General features: G+C 46.0%; 1 pseudogene; it reads left to right on the top strand.

Moving 5' to 3' along the window:
• Window positions 1-357: 357 nt before the first annotated feature.
• Window positions 358-1,315, top strand: LOC147734716 (uncharacterized; annotated as a pseudogene).
• The last annotated feature ends 15,805 nt before the right edge of the window (window positions 1,316-17,120 follow it).

Here is a 17,120-nt window from a genome sequence, read left to right as displayed (position 1 = left end):
TGTCAGGAAGAAGTACAGTATTTAGGCCAACTGATTTCAGCATCAGGAAGAAGAGTTACACCAGGAAGAGTAGAAGCAATAAGGAATACTCCAGAACCACAGACAGTTAAGGACATGCAAAAGTTCCTGGGACTAGTGAACTATGTCAGACAGTGGATCTTTGATTATGCTACTATAACTGGACCACTCTTGAAAGCTGTCAAAATGGCTAAGGACAGGCATAACAAGATTGACTGGACACCTGAAATGACATCAGCCTTTGTAAAATTAAAAGATGAGATTACAAATGCACCAGTGTTGGGATCTCCTGATTATACAAAGGAATTCTATCTGTTCACACACTGTAATGGACAGGTCATGACAGCAGTCCTCACCCAGAAATACCCCTTGGGTCCCAAACCAATTGCATACTTCAGTGGCATGTTAGACTCAGTGATGAAAGGCCACTATCCTTGCGAACAGGCTCTTTCAACAGCAGCATTTGCCGTTGAGAAAAGCACCCCCATAGTCATGGGCTCCCCTCTGACGCTGTACACTGAGCATGCTGTCTTTGCAATAATACAGAAAGCTAAAACAACTCTTACCACACAGAGAGTATCAGGATATGAAGTCATACTGTCATTGCCTTCATTGAAGGTTGTAAAATGCCACACTGTGAATCCAGCCACGTTCTTTGCACATCCGATTGCGACAGCTGACGATGACACCCATGATTGTGCCACATACTGCCCAGATGAGTCAGGCACAGCAAAGGAAGACCCATTACCAGACAGTGTAATTTACTTTGTTGATGGTTCTTCTACGATTGATCAAGAGACAGGCATCAGGCATACAGGGGCAGCTGTAGTCAGAGCACAACAGAATAACTCCTCAGACACTCTGGACATTGTACAGCAGATAACATTACCACCCCATTACTCAGCCCAGGCAGCTGAGTTGGTGGCATTAATAGCCGCCTTGAAGCATGGAGCTAATGAAAGAATTACTGTGTACTCTGATTCAGCATATGTCACCACAACAACGCATTCCAGCATATTGAGATGGAAAAGGCGCGGGTTTCTTAAAACAGATGGCACGCCTGTAATGCACAAACAGTTACTTGCAGAACTAATTGACTCCTTGACACTGCCAGCAGAAGTAGCAGTAGTGAAATGTGCAGCACACACGAACGGCCAAGATTTTGTTTCCAGAGGAAATGCAATGGCAGATTGGGCTGCTAAAGCAGCAGCTAAAGGCCAAAGTTGTACACAACAACCATCCCCGACACAGACTGACTGCACCCCCATCTTGCTTGCCAAAAATACGCCCCCAATAGCGCAGGAAGAGATGCAAAACACAGATGAGGACACCAGCAAGTCACCACTCCCAGATACACCCGACCCAACGCTTCCATATACAATTGATGACACACAGCAGTTTGACATCATTGCACAGTTGCACCTCAGAGAGATACAAGAAAGTGCCCAAGCTGAAGAAAAAGAGTTATGGAAGAAGAGGGGAGTACAACAGGATGCCTCAGATTTTATTTACAGACAGACAATGACAGGGAAGCCTGTCATGCCACAGGCTCTTTTGCAAATAGCACTTACCCAGCTGCACCTTCCTACACATGTCCCTCGTGATATCATGTCCTCTAACCTGCAGGCAGAATGGTTCATCCCCAATGCACATGAGCAGATACAACTCTTTGTCCATCAGTGCCTTATCTGTCAGCAGTATTCACCCAACCCAGCTATGAAAACAGTTGCTTCAACAATACCAAGGCCTAAGGGTCCCTTCAGGGAACTCCACATTGACTATGTGGACATGCTTGACAGATGTAACAACTACCGATACCTCATCGTGGTAGTATGTCCCTTCTCACGATGGATTGAGGCTGGACCTTGTGTCCATTGTGACGCAAAGGCCGCAGCTACCTTCCTACTTCGTGAGGTCATATGTCGCTGGGGATTACCAGAATCTATCCGCAGTGACAATGGCGGCCATTTTTCAAACTCCATCTTTGAGATAATGGCCACCATGTTAGGACTAAAACATAAACTTACTTCAGCCTATCACCCACAGAGCAATGGTATTTGTGAGCGCCTCAACGGATTGCTCAAAGCCAAGATCAGCAAGATAAGTGCCACTATTGGAAAGAAATGGCTCTATTGCCTCCCAATTGCTTTATTTGCACTCAGGAACAGCCCTAGCTCTGATCATCACCTCACACCTCACCAGCTTGTCACTGGCAGATCAATGAATATGGTTGTTCCTTCCACCAGACCTAAAGTAGACAATGAAACGTCTTCTGAGATTGTGAAAGCTGAATTATTTGATTATTTGTGTGCCCTAACCCGTGCTGCTAGGTTTCTTTCCATTCAGACATCCAAGACAAAGAAAAAGGACGGCACAATTTCCAATGAACTTTTGCCCATCCGCCCTGGAACACAGATCTTCATAAAGAAGCAAGTACGGAAGTGGAGAGACCCTAAGTACGAGGGACCATACCTGGTCATTGACTCTTCACCCACTGCGGTCCGAATTGCCGAACGCAAAGCATGGGTTCATTTGAACCACGTGAGGATCCACCCGGCACCAACAGAGACTTGAACTTCAACAGGAAGGAGGGCATCTTATTTCCTATGACTATCCAAGACCGTGAATATGGAGATCGAATGAGGGTCTATGGAATAAGAGACAGTAACAGACCAACGCCTCTTACCAAGATTTCAGTTAAAAAGATATGTACAGTCACTCTTATATTATTTGTTATGTTCGTTGCTTCAATGGCTATATTACATTGGCTTGCATTACAAGCAGAGAGAGAGAAGGCTATATCAAGCAAAGTTGGGCCTACCATCTCAGTAGGATATCACATGCCTAAAACAAGTCCTGGCAACATACTAGATGAGGAATACACCAGCAATGGCTGCACCACCCCTGTACCCACGACACCTTCCACACCCTCTGTAGACCACACCGAGTGGGACAGGGTACTTGATATCACTGTGAATGCCCCTGGGAAAGGTGTCCCTAGACGTTTCCGTCAGCATAAAAGGAGTGTCAGGTATAAAATGGGTCGCAATAAAACACCAAGGAGATATACCCCTCGCACACAACGTAAGGAGAAAGACACAGAACAAATATCAAACTGGGTTAGTGATCTCCAGGACACAGTTGTGTACACATTCGAACAACACTCTATGCCTGATTTTTTCTCCCAGCGCCCTGGTATGTCAGTACAGAATGATGGTACCCATAACGCATTGTTAGATAATATGTGGTACAGAGACATGAGGGAGGTGGGGAGAAAAGCCACGAATGATTCCTGCTTTGTGTGCTCATACATTCCACATGCTGTAGGTGCAGACAAATTGCTCATTCCCAAAGAGATTCCACCGGCCACTGCCAAATGTCTTCTACACCTGTTCCTTTGCCGCATACATGGTCAGATACAGCTCCAGTCAGCAAAAATTAATACAGCATTTGTAAACGTCTCAGACTGGGACAACAAGTATGTTACATTCACTGTTGTTTCTGACCCAGTAGAATTTGAGAGAAGAATGGAAGTTTACCATGAAATGGGAGTACCTGCTAATATGATACAGGTCTGGGAATATCAGTTTAGAAAATTAGGATACTTCACCTTCCCAACACCCCCATCAAAATGCCACTCACCCGAATCCCAACAGACTAACCATACCCATAACGCATGCCCTTGTCAGTGGAGACCCATTCTGCGCCTGAGGGCCAATATATATTTTAATAACAGATGGAATGGGCCACATGATTTAATATGCAAGGCAGCATCCTTGGGTAGCCCGGTTGAAGGTCAGGAGCATAAGCATTATACGAATGAGACTATTGGGAGGGAATGTGCTGAGATATGGGCACAGGAAACTAGAAGATATACCCTCAATGAGGGTACAAAGTACAAACCTAAAAGAGCATACAAACTTAAGTCTCCTCTCCTTTGCTTCCTAGGTACCGGAACAGTGCCTGTGGGCCGAAACACAAATTGCAGTCACACAGTCTTTAATTTTGACCTCCAGCACGGTACCTCTAGTCTCATGGACATCTACTGGGCATGCGGCGAGCACATCTACCTGCAGCTGCCCCCCCACTGGCAAGGACTATGTTCCATTGTGACAATGCATGAACTACATCTTGTTGTCCCTGCAGCGAACATTTCCCACATCCACACACACCCAATGGCAGATGACGTTACCCTGCTTCATCATGGGAAGAGAGAAATAATGAAATACTTCTCAGATGGCCCTTTTCAGAAAATACCTCAGGATTACAGACTCTTCAATGATGCCGAACTTTTCTTTGGGGGAGTTATCCCCATGTTCCAGACTAAAGCCAATGCTCGCTGGCTGCAAGTGACCAGATATGAACTAATGCAGCTTATCAACAACACCCGGGATGGGTTCAACGCCGTGAAAGAAGAACTTCGACCTCTACGACTTATGGTTCTAGAGCACAGATATGTTCTAGACCAGCTAACAGCAATGAATGGTGGTGTGTGCGCCAAGGTGGGAAAATCCTGCTGCACGTTTATTTTAGCGAACGACGCTGACAACGGAACACTCACGAAGGCCATCGAGGATTTGGACAACTTGGGGAAAGAGATGCATGAGGAAGGAGGTGCTGAAGCAGATCTCTTAAATGGCTGGTTCAATTTGAACTGGATGCCTTCATGGCTGTCTGCAGTGCTTAAATTGTTAATGCCAATTTTCTGTGTACTGTTATTGTTGTGTTTTGGATCACAGATACTGATATACTGTGTAAAGAAATGTAGTTCTAAAATGATAGGGATGAATTATGCAGGCTCAGGTTCATATACGGGAATTCGTAGGGCTAAGGGAGATGATGGAGAGACGACAATGATGAGCATAGTGGAGTTGGCCATTCCTGACTCCCGCCCATTGCCAGACATTCCTGTAATTAGTCAATATCAGGCCCAGGTGCATAGAGTCCCATCACGTTCACCACAGGGGGACTTGATGCGTCCCTATGAGACAATGTGTGATAACTTAGGGAAGACAGATGCAGATTCAGGAAAAGTGCAGGACAAAGATTCAGAGGAACAGCCTCTTTGCGACTCGCCCTGGCCTCTCCCCCCATCTCCAGCTAAGTATGCAGTTCGAATGGTGTTTAAAGATGTTTGATTAAGTTCGAAATTTCGAACTTGAGGGGGGAATGTTGGAGTAAGAATTTTTACCTGCACAGCTATCCAAGGACACACCTGTCACCTGCACAACATAACCCCTGTGTAGGCCCTGCTGTTTAGAGGTTGCAGGCCTCAGTTACATTGCCCTGGGCACTGCCATTTTCTCTTAGCTTAAACAGAAGCAGAAAGCAAGTCTGACCCAAGATTCACCCAGCTGCTCTTGCCTGCAAGGACCCGCACCCCTACCAGGCCCCACCTCATTGTATATTTCTCACAGACAGCAGAAGTCAAGTTCCTCTATAAATCTTGCAACATACCCCACGTCCCCCACCTAAGCCATGAATGGAATAAGGGAAGTTCCCACCACAGCTACGTCAAGCCAGATATCCGATAAACTGAGGCTAAGGGTGGCGAAATAGTATCGCAGATTGACTGATTGACACATGAATAGGACCCCTCGAAGCTATACTAACACATTTCTGTCGTCCATTGATAGTTTATTATTGGACTTCCAGTCAAATGGCAGTTCTCAGTCTAGACTGAAGTATGTACCACAATTACAGGAAAAAAGGCCATACCTAACCCTATGGGTGGGAAAGGTAGAGAGCAGTCCAGTAAATGACAATGGACAATGGACGGGTATGTGATACGTGGTGGCGTGGGATGACGTAATTATCGTCTCACGGGTTTTAGACAGTATAAGAAGGAGCCCCGCAAGAACATCAGCGGGCAACTCCTCGTCTGTTTGTAGGTATTCAGACCGAGAGTTGTCTCCAAGGGCCCTTGATCAAATGTTCATACTTTTGTGCATGTAAATATTTTACTTATGTTATGTTTTAAACTGCTTTTTAGATAAAGTCATTTTATATCTGCATATGTACTTTTTAACTTGTTCTCTACATTTAAGCATTTATACTGTGGTCTTAGGACAACTCACTGATATAGCATTTTGAGTGTACCTAATGATAAATAACATGTACTCTGCATTCTAATGTATCTTGCAGGATTACACTTATGAGCAAATGTGAGTATTCATCTATGTGAACAAGCACAACCGTTTTTAATCTGCCTCAGTACTCATAGGTGTACCAAACAAAATCTCTCTCTCTTAGCAAATGTTAAACTGCACTTTGTAAACTATTATAAACTAAAGCTGGTCCATGTGACTTTCAAGAGAATGCTGGGTACAGGACCAAGTGCTATATGATTTTTATGTTATCACTGATTATTTCTAGAAGCTGTGTCTTCAAATAAATTGTACAACTCCAAGCTTCAGTCTCCAAAAGCTCATATGTATGTTTTTTCCTGTTTTAGAGCAAGAGGTCCAGGACAGCCCCGGTGCAATTTAAGCCGCCCTATTCCCCTTAGTTTTCACTCACGGTCTCGTCAGCGCGGCTTCTGAAAGCTGTGCACTGAGTCCCCCTGGCCCCTCCTGTCCCTAGTAAATCATCCCCTTCAACAAGTGCTGCGCGTCTGATTCACATAATTACACTCCATGACACACAATCCTACTCCACATAATTCCAGTACACTCAATACCACATAATTACTATCCACCTAATTACACAGCACACCATGCCACATCATTCCACTACACAAATACACTCAACACCCAGCCCTGACAAGTTTGCCAGGTGCTAGGTCCATGCGTGATGCGCTGCACCAGTCCAGGTTTTTTTCCTTTGAATTCTGGGAATTGTAGTCCAGTTGTATAATGGCGTAAACAAGCCTACAAGCATCACGCATGGACCTGGCAGCCGCGGTCGGTAGGGGAGTACCTGCCGGGGCGGTGACGTAGGGAGGGGGAGGGGCAGGGTGGGGGGGTAGTAATCAATAAATAATGGAGGTTTACAGGTAAGTAAACATTTAAATAAAGCAAACGAATTTCGTTGTGTGCACTGCATCCCCACATGCAATGCAGTGCGCGCAACAAAATTGGTTTGCTTTATTTAAATGTTTACTTACCTGTAAACCTCCATTATACATAGATTACTACCCCCCACCCTGCCCCTCCCCCTCCCTACGTCCCCGCCCCGGCAGGTACTCCCCTACCGACCGCGGCTGGGACCTGGCAAACTTGGCAGGGCTGTACACCACACAATTTCACCCCACACAATTAAACAACAAACAATTTCCAATACAACCCACATAATTCCACTCCTCACCACATACATCCACTACACTCCAAAGCAAAACACATAGGTATAAGACATTCTCATTTACAATGCCATGTGCAAATTCGAGACCTATTGCACTGCCTATGCGTGTTGCAATCGGCCTTACTATCTGGCTTGATAACCTGCTATTCCGTCGAAAACTACCTTGGGCCCTCTTCCTGTTGTTTTTCCCGCTGAGCACGCTTCAGCGTGCCTTGCGTGCGCACGCACCGGCGCTTCTCAAGCTGTTGCGCAGCAACCTGTCGCTCTCGCGCCTGTCACACCATCATGAAGGAACCAGCGAAAGCTCCGCCGGAGGCATCATGGCGCCTCAAGGGCTTCCATGATCAAGCCTGGTCAAGCCCTGTCTTGTATTAGGTGAACGGAAATCCCACTATGTGCCAGCTCTGTTAATAATAAGTTTAAAAGAGGACGTACAAGACTCGAGGGAAGTTTGAGCAAATGAGATGCCTTTTGTTCCTACCTGTGGCGTTCCTTACCTAACCCATGTATATGTAATTTGCACCCCTGTGAATGGGGCGACTATTCGCTCGTAAATATCTGTCGTCGCTTCCACCCTGTTAACCCATGGGAATGGCAGCGACGCCGGCCTTCATTCAGGCGAAGCCTGGTTTTCATTTCATGCACTGTTAGTCAAACATCTCTGCGGCCTTGTCATGCCTCCATCCCTCCGTCCTTCGCTTGGTCTCGCCAACGCGCTACACCTCTTCTTGTAAGGTCAGCTCTCCCAATACACCACCGTCTTGCAGTGTCTGTAAAACACAAAAATGTAATTTTAATGGACAATGCCCCTTAATGACAGTTTGTAGAAACTGTGCTGCAGAATATTAAGCCAGACGTGAAGTCACAGTCACCCCTCAGGCGGGAATGCAATTTCTGTTGTTCTGTAGTCCCTGCTATTCTAGTAGTGGAAATCGCACACCCAGCTCTGTCAGTGTACCTCCTTTCTTGCATTTAGCACTTCTTTCCATTCCATCAGATGGGAGTCTTTACTCGTAGTTCTGTCAGAAGCTCATTCCACAAGATGGCCACAGGTTTAGGCCAAGGCTTTGAGCATGGGAAGCTCCTCTGTTGTCGCAGAAGAGCGGCGCCCCGCTTAAGTACCCCTCCCCTCCCCCCTCCCCCCCCACCAAAGATGAAAAATAAAATGGTAATACATTAATTACCATTATATTTTTCATCCGATCGTCAGGACGGGGGCGGGCCGCTGCTGATTGACAGCAGTAAGGAGGAGGGTGGAATGTGTTTGCACTTTTCAAAGTGCACATGTCCCTTTTGTCAGCCGTCTTCTAACCCAGTAAGACAGCTGGGTCAGAGTAAGTGCACGGCTCCAGTGTCCTTGGGAACGGCAAGTAAAGCCACTTCCTCCAATCAGGAAGTTGCTCTCACAGCATGAGATCAGCGCTAGGATTGGTGCCCGCACTGTGGCATCCAGTTGAGAAGGGGTCCAGAGCGGGTTGTGTTGGTTCAGGTACGTTTTTAAAAATTAAAATGCTTTCATGCGCCTTTCCCCCTCTGTAGATGCCAGCCGCCTGTAAGTGTGATGAAAACATTGTGGGTTCTCTATGCAATTTAGGGCGTGGCTTAAACACTAAAACTCAATTTCTGTGATTCCCATAGTGTGCCACCGGTTTTTTTTATTCCTCTCTGAGCTTCCTGTTATTGAACCCAGATATATATTTCACTACTGATATGCACCAGAAACCAGCCATGGCTATTTGTCAATAGTTGTTAGCTGTTAACAATAAATGCGCAATAACAATGATTTCATTATAAATAATTAATATTGAAAATATTCAAATTCTGAAATTATGAGAATTAATTAAACATTACTGAAGCCCATGAAAGGGTAGTGGTCTTCCGAGAGTCTCAGCCCCTCCGATTTACTATTCACTCTGTGGACAGGTGCACCTTTTTTTTCTCCACACATCTTACACCTCGTCACTTTCCTCTTCAGCATCCTCTTTTCACTTTCTCTTCAATGCATGTCCTAAAATCTACTTCACTTAAACACACCCCAAACACACAAAGCACCCACTTGCCTGTAAGCACTGCATTTTCTTTTACTTTTATCCTGGCCATATTTTGAATGGTATGTACCTCTTTGGCACATTTAAACAGAATCACAATTGCAACTGCAATACATGACCATTTCTATGGGCCCGATTCACAGAACTAACTTAAGACAACATTCTAAACTGTCTTAAGACAAACTTAAGACAAAATCCTAACTTCTGTGAATACCAAAAGTAGTAAGTTTAGGATTTTGTCTTAAGTTAGTTCTGTGAATCGGTCCCTATGTACTCTCTGCAGAGAGGCCAACAATTGGATGATCATGTAATCTGAACACCTTTTTGACCCACTGATAGATGCTGTGAGAAACTAGCACTGCATTCAGCCACAACAACAGAGCGCTCAATAGTGGCCCATTATAAACAGCTGGAGGTGACCCCATTCAAAGTATGTACCATACAAGAGTAATATGTTATACAATTTTTTTTTACAGAAACACAACACCCTGGAAATAGCTAACACTCTTTAAAAATGCAGAATTAAGTAAAACATGTGAAATATACAGATTACTGTTGTATTCTTTACATTAATTGTTCAAAAAGCAATCAGTGCTTTTGCTATCAAAGTAAAGGTCATGACTATAGGACCCGATAGAACCCTGTTTCAATGTCCATTTTTAATTACTACTGGGTCCGAGACCAGGAGTGATCAAATCCACTTAAAGCCTGGTTTAGGTCCCATAACAGTTAGAAATGATACATTCCAACATGTGCAGTAGTTCCTGTTGCCACGCATATCGTTCTTACAAGTTGTGCAGTAACCCGATCCCCCCTTCCAATCCTCCTCTGTCAGTTTTCTGCAGATAGATTTCAGCAAACCTGAAATTTAGAGCAAACCTGCAGAAATTGATCAGGGGAAAAATAACCCTAATACATAACAGGGCATGTAGATGTTGGTGCGTTAAGCACCAAGGTCAATATGCCCACTGCATTTCTGGGCAATAATCATAATTGGGTGGTATTTATTGCGCCTGATACAGTGTGATCCCTGTGGCATTGGAATATTTTGGGTACAATAAATTCTGTATTCTTTTCTAGGCCACCCTTAGTAGGGACGATTCTATTAAAGACACAAAGGCAACAATTTTTACTCTAAAACATCTAGCAGCTACATTAAACACCCAAAAACATTTTTAAATTGAAGGAACCAAGTCACACATTAGGGGCCTGTAGGAAAGGGCCCCTTGTTGCATAGTTAACCCCCCCCCACACACACGTTTTGCCTGACATCTGATGGAACTTGACTTGATGCGCCCTGGGTACCTGTCAATCAGGTTACCAGAGCCTGTGTTCTTTCCCAAAACTGTACCTTTGTACCCACAATTGGTGCATCTCTGGCCACAGATATGCCAGTTGTGAAAGATACCATGGGCACCAAGGGAACTGTGACCAGGGAAGGCCTCTAAGGGCTACAGCACGTATTGCTCCACCCCTTAGAACCCCTGTACCTTCACACCCACACACTGTCATGGCAGGCTGCATGTTCTGGTATAGATAAAAGTGAAAGCTGTGCACACTATACCTTACTTTGTTATAATATATACAAAGCCAGCTTCCTACATTGGTGGTAGTGGGTTGGTGTAAAGTTTTGCATTTATTGGACTAACTTATCCAACCTCTGATCACATGACGAGAATCCAAAAATTGACTTTAGTTCAACTTATTTTTTGAATTGACTATTTTTCAAATTTCTAAAAGTCTTATTAGGGCCTTGTGTTAAGTCCCTATAGTGAACTTTATTCAAAAAGTCAAAGTCACTGAAGTTAACCTCACTTTAGAAAACAATGAGCAACCCAAAGAAGATGGCAAAGGAGCTCGACGCCACCCCTTACTTCAACCTAGAGGTTAGAGAGTTAAGTCTTCTTTGTAAAGCTAAGCAAATAACCTAAACAAATAAGCAAATAAGAACTGGGTCCAACCCTTCCAGGATACAACTCCAGGACTTCTTGGCAGGGATTGCATGGGACCACCCCACTGCTTAAGATGAGGATCCTAAGGAGAATGTAGAAAGTAGTGAGGATGATGAGGTCTTAAACCGATCACCACAACTACTTAGGGAAGATGTGAACTTTATGTCCTACCCTCCACACTTAAGAGGTACAGGGTCTGGCTTCTACAGGAGTAGGGCTAACTCTATACCAGACAGTGAGAACAACTTCATTGAGGAGGATCTCCATTTAGCAAGAATGACCAAAAGACTAGACCTAGAGACTAGGCTCCTAGCTCAAGAGAAAGAGAGCAAAGATGGGCCTAGGACCCATCAATGGTGGCAGCAATTTAAAAAATAGAGAAAAAGAAGGATCCAATGATCCTTAAATCCCCAAAGGGATTGACCCTAAGTTCAAGGATGGGGATGATATCACCAAGTGGTTCACAACGTTTGAGAGGGCTTGTGAGGCCAGAAAAGTGAGGAAGGCTCATTGGGGGGTGCTCCTTTAGGAACTGGTCTTTGGAAAGTGCAGAGACAGAATCTTGACCCTTACTGGGGCAGAAGCAGAGCCCTATCAACTCACAAAAGGCACCCTGATTGAGGGATTTGGACTTACTACTGAGGAGTACAGAATTAAATTGAGGGAGCTCAGAAATCCCAGAATCAGTCCTGGGTGGAATTTGTAGACTGCTCAGTAAAAACACTAGGTGGCTGGTCGACTAGAAGTAAAGTGCAGGATTATGAAGGTCTTTATAATTTGTTTAACACCTTGGCTGCTAGGCGTTTTCCCCCTCCTGTGCTGAAAATTGCCATTTTGCTGGTGTCATGCATCATGACGAGCTGAGCTCGTCATGAGCATCGAAAGGGTTAATAATGAATACATTTCAAGTAACTGCATCAATGAAAAGCTGCAGCAGCATTTGGGAGACCTAGTTCCAATTCCAGTCCAGGAATTTGGAAATAAGGTGGACCACTGGGTCAAAACATGGGTGACCAAGAAAACGACTGGGGGTGACCAAAAGAAAGGCGTCACAAAGCCTTTCCAGGGGAAAGCAGGTGAGAATTCCAAAGATAATATACAAGAGCCTTCTAAGGACCCCCAAAATACTGGTCAGGGGGTGGGCCCAAGAACTCTTCCCAGCCTACAAGTGGGTGCAAGGGGAGAACATTTGCTCCTGCTAAGGCCAGGTGTTTCCACTGTAACAAGAAGGGACACAGAACTAGAGATCCTGCCTTTCCCAACAAACCAGTCTTTAGTCCCCTTCCATTTTCTATGAGTGTGGCAAATCTCCAGATAGGATCAATAGTGTGCGCGGAGCAAATCAGGGTCCACACTGAGGCTGTCTTAGTCTCTGAAGGGAATGGAGGGTTAGCCCCTTTGGCTGTCTGACCCCCTAATTTAAAGAAATACCTGCAGTACCCCTTAGAGAATGGGACGAAGATTGAAGCCCTGCAGGATACAGGTGCCAGTGTCACCATGGAGAGAGATACGCTAGTTTCCCCAGAGCAATACCTAACTGGAACAAGCATTGGCATAGCCAATAGGTCTCGCCTTTGGGAGCTTATAAGTATTTAGCCATGCAATACTTGATGTTGCTGCACTAAGGATATTGTACTGGATAACTAAACACTTATAAGGTCCCAAAGGAGAGACCTATTGGCTATGCCAATGCTTTTTTTTTGTGCTATCAGGCTCCGGCTGCCACTTAGTCCACTGCATCCCACATAGACACTGCAGCCATCTTTGAATGGTTTTAAAGCCAACTCAAAAGCGGTGGCCAGTGTATTTGAATCCCTATTTCAACTGTGAGACTGTTCTCCTGCTTCCCAATCCTATTAAATACAAATTATGTAAAAAGAACATCCTTTTCTGAGCTACACGCCTCATCCTACCCATGTTTCACGCACAGATTTAAAATACTGATGGTTTGGGCTTCCCGGAATCTAACTGTTTCAGAGGTAGAGAGGTGTATAGAGGTAGAGAGAGAGGTAGTTAGAGGTAGAGAGAAGTAGAGAGGTTGGGAGAGAGGTAGCGGGAGAGAGAAGTAGAGAGAGAGAGAGAAAGCGAGAGAGAGGTAGGGAGAGAGGTAGAGAGAGATAGAGAGAGAGAGGTAGAGTGGTGTAGAGAAGTAGAGAGAGTTAGAGAGGAGAAGAGAAGAGAGAGAGGTAGAGAGAGGGGTAGAGAGGTAGAGAAAGGTAGAGAGGTAGAGAAGTACAGAGGTAGAGAGAGAGGTAGAAAGAGGTCACCCACAGCCTGTGCACAGTACCTCATGTACTGAACACCCACAGTCTGGTCTCTGTACCTGATGTACGGACCACCCACAGTCTGTACTCCGTACTGCATGCACTAAACACCCAGTCTGTGCACAGTACCTCATGTTTCTGAACACCCCAGTCTGTACTCTCTACCTCCTGTACTGAACACCTCCAGTCTGTTTTCTGTACCTCATGTACTGAACACTCACAGTCTGTACCCTAAACCGCAAACATTGAAAACCTGCAGTCTAATATCTGTACCTCATGTACTGAACACCCATAGTCTGTACTCTGTACCTCATGTATTGAACAACCACAGTCTGTTCTCTGTATCTTATGTACTGAACACCCCCATCTGTACTCTGTACCTTATGGACCTAACACCCACAGTCTGTGCACAGTGCTGGGCAGAGCCGCTCATGACCTGCACCTTGTACCTCATATATTGCTGCCCGGACCTCAGATAGTTAATATTCGGGGTGCACGTACTCCGAGTTCTGTCCTGACATGTGATTTCCTGTGGCGCTGCCCCATCGGAGATTTTTAGAGATCCGCCCATTGTAGAGGGAGGGGTGATGTCAGGGGTGGTTCTTATACTTAGGATGGATATAGCAAGGCTGGGGTGATAGCGTGGTTCAGTACTCTGTTACTGACACCCTGGGCAGTGCTTGGCATCAGACCCACCACTGCCCCCCTCTGCTGGCCACAGCACGACGTCATCACCGCGGGATGAAGTCCAACGCCAGGGTGTCACTGGCTGTCATCCTCAGCTCTGGCGATCTGGTGCTCCTCTTGGCGGTAGTCTTTCTCATGTACTGGAGCCTCACCTACGAGGGCAGTGCCACCCGGGCAAGTACAGACGGGGAAAACCAGAGCCTGGAGCAGCGACTTCGCCAGGAGCTACAATCTAGTTACTCGAACCTGGAGCGTGCCCACCAGGAGCTGGGCGCCTTCCACAACTAGATGGTTCCGCAACCAGACGATACGCGTGCACCGCCCCCACCATATACTTGTGTCGCTTTGTGCCCCCATCATGGCCACGCCCCCAACTGACCCAGTCTCCTAATGTAATGACATACCCGTCTTCGCCCGTCCGCGCTTGGATCAGGTTTAGGGCCAGTTCCCCTGGTTCCGGGTCATTAAGTATGCTAACTAAGGGGCTTGGATCCTTGGGGGGGTAAAGCTTGCTGTCCCAGGTTCTATCCAGAGGTCGGGCCTGGCCAGCTTACAGACTTATGTCCCAGCTGTGGTTGCCCCCTTCCTATGATTTTGGCAGAACCCTGTGGCTTTACCGGGAGAAAAGGGAGGGGCCGCCAGGAGTCATGCTCACCCGTCCCCTCCCCCCCTGAATTGTGTACTGCTAAATGCCAAGTCATTGGTTAAACATGGCCTGGAGTGCCGTTTACTGCTGGAGGATCATCAGATAAGGATGGCATTTATTACGGAGACATGGACTGATAAAACCTCAGACCCTGCCGGCCAGTGTTTTGTGCTACACGCTGGACCGTCCTTTTGGGAGGGGGAGAGGGCTGGCTGTTATTTACCATCGCAGCCTTGTGCCCTCCTTTTCCATTGCCTCTATTGATACATGTGAAGCACTGTCCTTTAGCGTGCGACTTCCCCCCATAACACCTTTAAAGGGATTCTAATTTATCGGCCCCCTGGGCCCAGAGGTTTGTTTTTGGATTCGTTGAGTACTTTGTTAGAGGCAGGGTTATGCGCGAACACCTTCACTGTTATGGGAGATTTAAATTTTCATCTAGAGAATGCCCTAGACTCGGATACTGACAGACTGATTGGCCTTTTGGGGGATGGAGGACTTGACCAAAGGATTGTGGGTCCCACGCACTCAGCAGGGCACACGCTAGACGGCATCTTTTCCAACAATGCCGGTTTGGATTTCCTGGAAGTGCTACCTCTCTCTTGGTATGATCATGTGGCCATTCTCTTCTCGCTCCGCCTAGAATCCGGGAATCCAGCTGTAGTCAAATCAAGGGAAAAGATTGCTGTCAGGGTCTGGAAAAATATAAATGGAGAGGAGATGGGGAAGTTTTTAACATCAAATGCGCCTAAATTTCCAGGAAATGTTAATATGGCAGAGGAATTGTACACAAGGTGGATTGAGAACGCCTGTGATGAATTTGCGACAATTAAATCTTTCACACCTAGGAGATGGCAGTCATCGGCACCTTGGTATTCCGACCTTCTGGAAAAACATAAAACAGAGTGCAAGAGGCTCAAGAGGATCTGGAGAAGGGGTTATTGTCCTACCAACAAAGAAAGTCTTACTCTCTATAAGCAACTGATTGTGGAGGTGAAAAAGGCCTACTTTGCCGAGCAAATTGAGGTGGCAAGTTCCTCTTCTAGAGAACTCTTCAGGACAATTACCAGACTGACAGTTCCAACTAAGCCCTGCACTCTAAGCAGCGCTGCTTTGTGTGAGTCTCTAGCTTCGTCCTTTAGGAATAAGGTTGATGGGATTTTCTCCTCGTCCAAAACCCAAGTAGAGGCAGTGGTAGTGGCAACCAGTATTGGTCAAAAAACTGGGAAGTGCCAGGATAGTTTAGATCGGTTTAATCCTTTACAATACTCGGAGGTTTAAACCTACTGCGGACGGTTCAGTCTGGCTCTCCCAATGATCCTTGGCCCGAGGTCATTGCCTCCACTCTCACACCCATGCTCAACAAGATCATGGACCTGAGTGAGTACTCCAGGAAGTGGAAACCCGCCTCTATACTTCCCCTTTTAAAAAAAACCCAGCCTGGATGTTAAGGATCCCAATAATTATAGACCAATATCCTGTCTTCCTTTTCCGGCCAAGATACTAGAGAAGGCCAACAATCAACAACTTAGCTCATTCCTTCAGAAGACCAATGCCCTAGACCCCACACAACTTGGGTTCCGTGCAAGTCACAGCACGGAACTTGCCCTTATCAAGGCCACGGAAGAGGTCAGAGCGGCGGTGAACCAGGGAGGGGCTGCTGTGCTGATTCTGTTGGATTTATCGGCAGCCTTCGACACGGTCCATCATGGAGTGTTGATGGACCGGTTGGCGAGGCAGGGCTGGAGGGCCTGGCCTTGAGTCTCCTTAAGTCCTTTTAGACCGACAGAATTCAGACAGTTGACCTGGGGGTGGATAAATCAAAACCTTTTGCCCTTCCATGTGGTGTGCCGCAGGGGTCCTCCCTGAGCCCCACGCTCTTTAATATTTATGTCAGCCCTCTGGCGGCCTTGATAAGATCTTTCGGTCTGCAACTTACATCATACGCAGACGAAACTCAAATTGTGTTATCATTACAACGAGAGTCTCGATTGGATATGACAGCGAGATGCCATGACTGTCTAAAGAACGTGGTGGATTGGATGGCTTCCAACTGTCTTAAATTAAACGCCGGGAAGACTGAGGTTATTTTGTTTGGAAATAATCCAAATATTTGGACCCCGGATATGTGGCCAGAGGCACTGGGAAGTCCACCTATCCCTACTGGGAAGGCCAGAAATCTGGGTGTGATCATTGACCAAAACTT

Source organism: Lissotriton vulgaris, chromosome 1_2 (assembly GCF_964263255.1).
Source record: "Lissotriton vulgaris chromosome 1_2, aLisVul1.2, whole genome shotgun sequence".
Lineage (NCBI taxonomy): Eukaryota > Metazoa > Chordata > Amphibia > Caudata > Salamandridae > Lissotriton > Lissotriton vulgaris.
This window is presented reverse-complemented; position numbering and strand designations above follow the sequence as displayed.